The sequence below is a fragment of the Hibiscus syriacus genome, unplaced genomic scaffold, assembly GCF_006381635.1.
Source record: "Hibiscus syriacus cultivar Baekdansim isolate YM2019G1 unplaced genomic scaffold, ASM638163v2 tig00110864_pilon, whole genome shotgun sequence".
Classification (NCBI taxonomy): Eukaryota; Viridiplantae; Streptophyta; class Magnoliopsida; order Malvales; family Malvaceae; genus Hibiscus; species Hibiscus syriacus.
This window is the reverse complement of record NW_024062893.1, coordinates 2697806-2709036: the sequence shown is the minus strand read 5'-3', so window position 1 is coordinate 2709036 and position 11231 is coordinate 2697806.

Below are 11231 nucleotides of genomic sequence, written 5' to 3'. Positions count from 1 at the left end.
TATATCAAAATTATAAAAATATGAATGGCTAGTTTTCAAAATGGTATATATAGATATGTATGATGATATGTTACAATGTAAAAAAAGAGAGTAGAATATACGAACGAGCAGCCACCATGCATCATGATATAGTAATACTTTTCAAGCCTCGCAAAGAATAAAAGAAGGAGTCATCATCAAACCCTACGATCAGATGTAGATTTATTGAAGGATATAAGATTATAGTGCCTGGAAGTAAACTAAAGAAGAAAACTTTAACTCAGGGCCGATGGCTCGATGATAAACAAGCGAATTCCACCTGGAATCGTCTTCCATTTCGAGCCATTCATCCATAGTTTTATCGCAAACACCTTCCACGAACCTTATGCCGCAATCATTGCACTTTATGTACGGTCGACCCGACGGCTCCGGTCTCCTGATCCTCCCACAGGTCATGAAGTAATCGTTGGAGAAGTAAAACATGGCTTCTTTTATGCTCTTCACGTTCAGCCCTTCCCCTGCATGGCTGGTGAACAAGCACACGGCTTTGAGGTGGTGGAGTTTCATGGCTAAGTCAAGGCCGGTCAGGTCATGAACCACGTCCGAACCGGTGACTTGACCTGGTCCGACCGACGACAGCTTGATGTTGTAGACAAGATCTTGGTTTGTGTTTGAAAACCGGGGGATGAGACTGAAAAATAATTGTTATGACGTTTGGGAATTTGATTTTGGAAATTGGTTATTTGGGGGTTTATAAATAGAGCAGGGTATATGGGCTAAGGCCCGTGCAGGCTTCGGGCCTCAAAAATTAAAGCTCGTTTAAATTGCGGGCTTATTAGCCCGGACCGTTAAATTCGTGGGTTTAATGCGTATACCCGTGGGTAACGCGCTTAATTTAATTATTTTTTTCAATTTATTTTATGTTTTACGAAAAACAATTCACGTTTTATATGCATTTTAACCATAGCCTAATTCACGTTTTATGTGCACTGAAATCTGAAGCAAAATTCACGTTTTAATTTGATGATATCTAATTTTGAAGTTCGAACTATTAATTATACCTATGGTAACGTAATATGATAACATAAGCAAAAATGTTTCCATCTTTTTATATACGTATTTACCATTTATAAGTAATACCATCAATATATATAAATAAGCCATAAAACGTTTATTATACTCAAATAATTAATCATAAGAAAAACTATATACATATACATTAAAAAACAGAAAAAAAACAAATCAAAGTATTAAACCATTTATAAATATAATAATTAAATTAAAAAGGTAAAGTAACATAATATGCAAATATGAAAATAATATAAAAAACTTGAGACAGTGATAAAAAAAATACATAAAATTGGAGTGCAAAATTAAAATAATAAATTATATTTGAGGATTATATTGCATTAATTCAAAAGTGAGTGGAGCCCTTACACGATTAGCACATTAAGACTTGTCATGGTTGCTCTAAATCCCTAAAATATGTTGTTTTGTGTAAATTATATTATATATACGCTGTTATAAAATTTTAGGAACCATAACTTCATTTTTTTTGTTTCCCTTCTTCCTACTCTTTTTTTTCACATAAACAATAACAGTAAACGGGTAAGCCCGTTTAACCCGCGGGTTAAATGGACGGACTGCGAGCCTTAGAATTCAAGACCGTTTATGATTGCAGGCTTTTTAAACCGTTCCATTTAAGCTCACACCGTCAAAACTCACGGGCTAAACGAGCGGTAGCCCTTATACCCAGCTCTATTTATAAATTGGTTCTTGAATCAAGGCCGGTGGGGTGAGTTACAGGTAAACATTAAAGTGGATCATTTTCATTTATCGTTTGGATTAAAAATATTGGCCACTTCGACGTCTCATTAAACCTTCACCGGTTTGATGTAACACTGATATATCGAAAAATTAATCGGAGACATTTTAAAAAAAATTTAAATTATTATATATGTTAAATGTATTTTTAATTTTTATTAATAATTTATTTTTATTTTTCAAGTTTTATAACTTTCTTTTTTTCTCTCTAAAATTTTAAATTTTAATGTTTGCCATTTATTATAAAATCATACTTTTTTTCTCTAACCCTAGTAGGAGTTCACAAACTCCAAGAACGGTAGAAAAGATAATTGGCATTTTTAATGTTTAAGTTATAATATAATTTTATTCAATTTTATTAATATGAATTATATAATATATCATAAATAGTTAAATATTTTTTATTATTTAATTATTATATGCAATATATAGTAAACAAATTTTTACGAATGTGGGTGATATGTTCTCATCGTTGAGTCTATAAATAATTCATTATAATAAAAATAGGAAAGAAAATTGAGTGATTACAATGAAAGCCATATAGTAATTATTTATTTTATATAAAATTAAAAGGTTAAATTAGTTTACTATAAATTTGTTACCTCCTGTATTGTTTTTAGTCGTGTTTTTAATAGTACGAGATAATTGTAAAGTGTGAGCACCATTTTTTCAATTCTTTGTCCCCACCATCATATATTTCAACACCAACCCCCCCAATCCCGCAAGAAATTTGCAACCACCCCACTTTGCTTATTTTATATATGTAAATTTTAGCTATAAAGAAAAGGGGGGGGGGAAGAAAAAAAAAAGGAATGTAAAACGGGGGTTCAAACAGAAAAAGGAGTGAAACAATTGTAGGGTTTTCTCTCAGAGATTTTAGAGAAATAAACAAGCAGATTAAAGGGTCAATTTTTAATTTTCGTATTCAAATATTGATTTTTTTTTTACTCTATGCTATTACGAGAAAATACTAAAATAAATAGAGGAAGGAAGCAAAGTAGTTTACCTTGGCCAGAGTGGTGGTCCTAGAGGGTTAAAGCTTTCGGGTTGGTGGCCTAAGGTTGGTTCAACGCCGATTCACGGCGGTTTTGTGTGTTTCGGGTCTCGGTCAAGAGGAAAGAAAGAGGTTAGGCGATAGATGAAGTGAAAGAAGAGAAAAGAGTAAAGGAAGAAGGGCTTGAGGGGAGGAGATGTAATGGTGGTGAATGGCCACCGACGTGGTGGCCGACGCGGTGGCCCTAAGGGTTTTGGTTGTGTCAGTCGAAGTTTGAGAGAAAAAATGGTTGAGAGTGGCGCAGGAGTTGTGAGCGTGAAGAAGAGAAAAGAAGAAGAAATTTATGTGCGGCTTTAGGGAAATTTATGTGCGTGGATGATAACTTAGGTTTAGTTTAGGTTACATATTAAAAACGTTATGGTAAAATTATAGTTTAGCCACTAGAATTTTAAGAGAATTAGTTATAGACCTATATTTATGTATATTTTGATTTAGGTCACTAGTTATTTTTAATTTACATGCTTATTCTCACATGTTTATATATATTTTTTAAATTTTATATTTTAGCATGGCATGTCTTTATTTTTATATTTAAGTCACGTTTGTACATTATATATTAATATGTATGGTTTATAATTTTTAATTAAAATATATATATATATATATGTATATAATTTGTGATATTAAATTGCATGATATTTTTCATATATAGTTTAATAACTTAGATTAATTAGATTTTTAATTAGTTCCCTAACTTTAGAAGTTATCATTTTAGATCCTTATTCTTTTAAATATTTTAGGATTCAGTACTTTAAACCTTGACCTTTTTAGTCTTTGAACTTAGATTTGACATAATTAAATAGGTTAAATAGAGCCTCCATTTTAGTATAGATTTCAAACTAATCTTTTAATTTAGGGGATAATTCGAGATGGCCCTCGCGTAAATGCTCGAGGGATCATCTCAGTTATTCGATTCAATAATTAATTAAAATCAAATAGGATTAATATTAGATCCTACGTTCTTAGGCTTGAGCCCCTAGGTTCTTTAATTTTCATAATTTGACACCGTAGGTTAGAAAAAGCCTTAATTTATTTTTAGTATAATTAGGATAAATAAAAGTTTGCTTGATTGCATTGTTTTTAAAACTTAAGGCACTGTTCACTTATTAAGGAGTTAATAGTATATCCTCCGCGATCGTGCTCAGGGGTGACTACTGGTAATTCCCTAAAATAGTTGACATCCTTTTCAAAACTGCATCATGTTTTTCTAAAAACGAGGCAATGTTCGGTTATTAGGAACAATAGCTGATCTCCCGCATTTACGCTCGGGGGCAAATGTTATCGGTCTCAATAAACAAATACCCTTTTCAACTTTGCACCCTTAATGATTTTTAAATTAAATAAAGATCGAACTCAAAATTTACGATTTTAAATATAGGGTAATCAACTAGGTACCAATTTTTGGGCGCTTGTGGGGGTGCTAATCCTTCCCCACGCGTAACCGACTCCCAAACCTGATTTCTGGATTTTCACAGACCCCAAAACTCGGTATTTTATTAAAATAAAATATTTTACTAAAATCACCCAGTTTTTACGGTGTTCCAATCTCACCTTAAATGATTGGTGGCGACTCCTCACATTTTTAAATGATTTTCAAAGAGAAACCCCCAGAGTCGGTATCAGTCTTTCCCCGCCCGGGCGAAAAACGGTGTCGACATAAAGTAGTATTTGCTTATAATTTTCTTAATTAATTGTCAATGCACCCATACCCTACAGATGTAACTACCTGAATCAAAGACCTCTAAAAATAAACAATGTTCATTTTTATCGCTAAAATCACTTGATAGACCCGTCTTAGTCGTGTCTATAAAGTCTTAAGTGTTGCATATTTTTAATATTGAGGTTTGAATCTTATTATATATATATATATATACATTTTATAATATTTTATATAATTGTTAAATTATAAAAATAAAAAAAGAAAAAAATTAAATTGAGTTTAACAATAAAAAATCTCACACTCAAATTTTCTTTTAATCTTGTATTAATTAGAGCTTAAAATATATATGAAATTTATCCAAATATTAGATTTGTTTTAATCATTTAGGTTCTCTAAAGTTTTATGTTTGGTCAAATTCCACCTTGGCCATTTCCCTTTTTTTCTCTTGTATTAACTATAGTACAAGGTACGATAGTAAATGAATTGTTATTATTTTTTGAGGTTTTGAGTTCGAACATAAGAATGTCAAGAGTATGAATGTTCAATATTAAATGAATGAGAATTATCTTTCAACAGATACTACATTATACTTATCCAGAAAAAACTATATTATAAGGTATATACATAAAATTTTAACACATAACACAAATGTTTAGTTTGGTTAAGTGACTATGATGGCCCAACTCATTTTTAAGACCCATGTTTGATTCCTATCCCCTCCACCTTTTTTGTATTAACTATAGTAGAAGGATTATACATAATTGTATTAATTATATTTAATTATAAAAAAAAGCATTCAATCAAATAGTTATATATGTCATCGTCTTATTAGAGGATTCAATTTATTAAATTAAAATTAAAACTAATTTAAAAGAATGTGTAAGTATTGAAGACTAAATATATAATTATACTAATTTTGTTAATTGTCGCATCAATTCCTCTATCAAATACTAACGATGGTGAAGTGGTCTAATTGAAAAAAATTAAAATATCGGTGGTCAAACTAAAATCTCCTCATAGTTAAGTAATTATGAGTATGATTTACTCATAAAATTAAAATTTTGCCATGAAAAGGTTCTTTGAGAATTATTTTCCATTTATCTAGAATATGTTCTAATTATGTTAATATTATAACTTAAATTACACATTTTAAACTACAAAGTTTAATAGAAAATTAACTAAATACAAATGATTAGTATATTTTATTTTTATTAAAAATAAACTTAATAATTATATTAAAAATATTCAATTTAATGATTATTTAATAAATTTAATTTAAAATATAAAATTGTATATTCATTTATTTTTTTAAATATTGCATGAACTAAAATTTAAAATATATATGTTATTTATCCTATTATTAACTAAATATTATATTTGCTTTAGTGGTTTAAGTGCTCCCAATTTCTTTATTTGGTTTGGGTTTACGTAATACCCACAGGCCGATATGGGTGACCCGATCTGATTCGAGGTGTGACCGGAGCGACCCACAATAAAAATTCCAGAAAAATTTAAAATTTCTTTTAAAACATGTAAAATCATAACACAAATTGTAATTGAAATACAAGTTTAGAAAACCATTCATATGTTATAAACAAGATTAAAATCATACAAATTTCAGACTCTGATATAAAAACAGAATACAACCTACATGACCCATAGACACATGCACCATACTCCGTAAGCAACGCCAGTGGAATTCTTTTACTGATGTCGATAGTCGCACTGGATCAATCATTTTAACCTGAAATAGTGAGTAACAGAGTGAGTTTTGGAAAGCTCAGTAATACAGAACTACCAAGTGATGTTGAAGGACATGCATATAATAGATAAGCATAATTTTCCTTATTGATTCAGACATCTACATATTTTTATGCTGAGTTGTGGTCCCACTGATATCTCAGGTAGTAAAAGACAGAAAGCTTCCAGTTCAGTGTAAACGTTTGGAGGACTAGGTTCAGGAAATCAAAATAGGGTGTTTAGTGTGTTCACACAAAACCAGTGAAATGTACAGATCTTTTTAAAATAATTGCAGTTTAAAACGTATTTTTCAAAAACCATAGTAAAACCCTCCAACCGAACGCCAATATGCATTTCCCCAGAACTGCATCCATAAGGACTTACCCTAGGCCCAAAGGGCGTAGGTGCCAACCTAAGGGAGCACCTTGGGTCCATAAGGTCTTACCCTAGCCGAAGCGTAGGAGCCCACCTGAGGGGAGTGCCCTCAGGCCCATAAGGACTTACCTAAAGCACATAGCAGAGGAACCACCCTAAGGGAGTGCCTTAGGGTCCATAAGGTTTTACCACTAGGTCCATTAGGCCTAAGAGCCCACCCAAGAGTTGTGTTAGGTCCATAAGGAATTACCAGTCGGTACTGAACCTATACAAGGAATTACCAACAACGACTGAACCTGTCAGAGTCTTCAGTCATACCAGAGTCCCATAGTACCCCGTATAAAAATAATTTCAGTCAGTAAATAGAGATATCAGAAATCAGAGCAGAGATCTGAGATCAGAATAAAAATCAGAGATCAGAACATATATCAAAGTTCAGAGCAGAAATCAGAGGTCGAACTGTATTTTAGATAACAGAGAAATACTTTTAAAATCAAAGAAAACATTCATGTGATCAGGGAACACACTAGAGGTTCCGAATATTATTCGGAGGTGATTTATATTTATCAGATAGGGAGTCATGAAACTTCTGTAAACTGATTAAATTCATAGACGATATCCCCATAAAAGGGTTTGATAACTGATCGATTCATCAGTTATTCAGAATGTGATTTATCAGGATCATAAAGTATTAAGTATTTTTCGGAGGCACTATGAAATCAGAAATGTATTCAAAATCCTTTGTATCAGAGTTACTTGTGTTTTCAGATATAATAGGAAAATTTTCATTATCCAAGAAATCATATGCATTTAGGGTATTAGGTTCTTGGAGAATTCTTAGTGATTTTAGCCAATAAGGGAGAAACGAAGATTCAGGACATTTATTATTTGTGTCGATCTATCAGAATATCGAGTTAACTCAAACTGTATAAATCCCAACAATGATACATGTCAACCAGTCAAATCGTTGCACTCCAAGGGTATTCACTCTTTAATACAGACAACTCTTGTCAATTGATCATCTTCAGAATCATCGATGGATAAATCTTAGGGAGACAAACATATATTCTAATGGTATTTATTTCATTTTTACATTGCAACGAATCAGGAAATAACGGCGTGATTGATTTGTGGTTCAAAATCCGTATAGACGATACAACATATAAGACCATCAATGTTTCCAAACTTATCCAAGTTATTCACTTAATTCAAGGTCATTAGGGGCACTTAAATCAATTAGTAATCAAGTTTATCCCGATCACTTCTGAGTTTTTAGAGTAATTCTATCATTTTAAAAATTCAAATACTTACAATACTTCCATTCAGTTCAACTTTGTCATTTTATCAATTCAAACATGTAAGATACTTTTGGTAATTTAACCTCCGGGTGATCGCTCAGGAAAAAAATAGAAAATTTTAAGTCTTGTACCATCTCAAAGAGCATGATCGATTAAAATGATTATTTTCACTTTCCGAAAAAAATCCTTAGCAGTCCGGATGCCTTCAATGTTAGATCAAGAACTTCTAGTATCCAGAATATAAGCAAGAAACGTCTCGAAACCCTTCTTGATCATCCTCTCACCTACTAAAGCAGACATACCTTTCATCAGGAATCCACAACGTTTCCCGATTATCACAATCTTTCGATTATCCGGAGTCTTTAGAACAACTCTTTTGGTCTCACAATCGAGATTAACTTGATGTTTGTTCAACCAATCCATGCCAAGAATCAAGTCAAACTCCTCCAAAGGTAACTCCATCATGTCGGCCAGAAAGATCTCCCAATGGATCTCTATAGGACACCCTCTAAAAATATGATCTAACTCTATGATCTGACCTATGGGGCTTTGAATTGTCACATAATTCTCAGTATTCTCAACAGGGATATTAATACCCTCAGAAACGGAACTACTCTAGCAGCTAAAAAAGACTTCAAAATCTCAACAGTAGGCATATTACCAGGGATTCTAATAGCTCTCAGGAACATACGAAAGATAGTTCTATTAATGGTGTCCTCATCCATATCAGTGTCCTCGTCCTCAGTGACGGGAGGGTCTCTCGCAAGAGTAACCGGATCATCTCTAGAAATGGACGGATCTATATGTGGGATAGAAGGTTCTCGAGGTGAAATAGGATCGTCTAGCGTAACAGAAGGTCAAGTCACTTGCCCTCGACCACAGCCACGACCTGGCTTATGACCTCTAGCAGTACTCATTGGATATATCTATAAGGCTCTACAGAAAGATTTTGAACCTAAGTCAGACTAGCATTAGGGATTTCGAATATATTTAAACTCATAAAATAAAGTGACACTATTTTTGAAAAATACCTTGAAAATCTGAATTTTTGGACTCATCCACAGTCTGAGTGTTTAAAATTGAAAGCTCATTTTTAGGGGTTTCTTGGTTATTTCCAATGAATTTTTAAAGAATCTAAGTCTAATTTTTAGGGGTTTCTTGATGATAACTGTAAACAAAAGTTTTTTAGAAACTAAGCTTGATTTCCAAGGATTTCTTGATGAGTAAGTCCTTTGAGCCATCAGTAAGTCTTTCGAGCATGATGTTTAAATCTTTCGGGTCATCTATGTCTTTCAAACAAGATGATAAGTCATTCGGGTCATCCATAAGACCTTCGGGCAGGAAGTTTTCACATGAATTTCAAAAAATGATAAAACGATTTCTAAAGTTTCTCATTTAAATGTTTTTTGACAGTTGATTGAATAGTAAGAAAATGATTTCCAAAGTTTCTTACTGAGTAAATCGTTCGGGACATAAGTAAGTCTTTCGAGCATGATGCTTAAATCCTTTGGGTCATCTATATGTCTTTCGAGCAAGATGATAAGTCTTTCGGGCCATCCATAAGGCCTTCGGACAAGATGTTTTCACATGATTTTCAAAAAAATGAGAAAACGATTTCCAAAGTTTCTCATTTAAATCTTTTCTGAAAATTGATTTTTTTTCTTGAAAAGTAAGAAAACGATTTTCAAAGTTTCTTACTGAGTAAAGGTCATCTACAATTCTTTCGAGCAAGATGATAAGTCCTACGGGTCGTCCATAAGACCTTCAGGCAGGATGTTTTCACATGATTTTCAAAAAATGAGAAAGTGATTTCCAAAGTTTCTCATTTAAATCTTTTCTAAAAACTGACTTTTCTGAAAACTGACTTTTCTAAAAAGTAAGAAAACGATTTCCAAAGTTTCTTACTTAGTAATCCCTTCGGGTCATCAGTAAGTTTTTTGAGCATGATGCTTAAACCATTCGGTCATCTATAAGCCTTAAGAGAAAGATGATAAGTCATTCGGGCAATCCATAAGACCTTCAGGCATGATGTTTACACATGATTTTTGAAAAATGAGAAAGCGATTTCCAAAGTTTCTCATTTAAATCTTCTCTAAAAACTGATTTTTCGAAGAGTAAGAAAACGATTTCCAAAGTTTCTTACTTAGTTCGTCATTTGTGAGGCTGGAGCGAGCCAAGATGAGAAGATCTTCAAACACTCATATAGGCGATCCAGTAAAGTATAAGACAAAAGGATGATTCAGTGGAAGGAAGAATGTTGGTGTGAGATCAAGCTTGAAGAACTGGAGATAGAGACTCAGCTAAGAGAACGAAGCAAGATTACATCATTTGCAGCAAGGACTCGACGATTCCACAAAAAGAGTAGATCAACATCACCTTGGGTTAACCATCGCATATAGGGTTGGATCGACATCATCACTCTGCTCGATTACATCATAGAATGAGGTGAATTGACATTTCCAGCGAAGAGTTCGTAGCTTGACAAGCAGAGACCAAGATGAAAAATAGTGTTTTATATGCCTTTGCTCTATTCCCATTTCACTGCAATGAGCAAAGATGGACAGCTGTAATCACCATTTTTCTATTTACCCTTATATTATTATTATTATTATATTATAAATATTATTATTTAAAAAAACAATACCCAAATCCATTTACAAATGGGCCTTAAGCCTAACCTTAACAAAACCCGAAAATAAAACCAGACCCAAAAGGCCCCAAACAGAACCCGACCCAGAGCCCAAACCAAACCTGACCTGGAGTTAACCTAGACCTAACCCTACTGTAGCCGCCCCAAGCCCCCATCAGCTACCACCGATCTCTGAACCAACCAAAAGAAGGCCACTCCAACACTCCACACTACATGCAGAAAACAACAAACAAAAACCAAAATGTAATCATTTTATTTGTTGTTGTAACAATGGGTATAAAACCAAAGAATAAATAATGTAAAAGAAGGTTGGTTCCCTTTTTTTTAGAAGAAAATAAAAGAAACGTTTCAAGGTATTAGTTATGTTTTCTATTTTTTAAAGATTCGAGTAAAAAAAGAGTTTTTTTCATTTTCAAACAACATTAAAAAAGAACCCTTTTTAGGTTCGAATAATCAGTAAACAACGAAATAAAGCCTTAGTTTCGAATCTCAGTAGAGAAAGAAAAAAGTGTTTTTAGTTTTTAAAAATCACACCACAACCAAGCTTTTTCATAGTAAAAAAAAAAGAAAAAGAAAAAAAGGGAAGAGGGTTAGATTGGGTTACATGAGTCGGGGAGGACTTCGTCGGGGTCATCGGAGCTGGGGAAACCG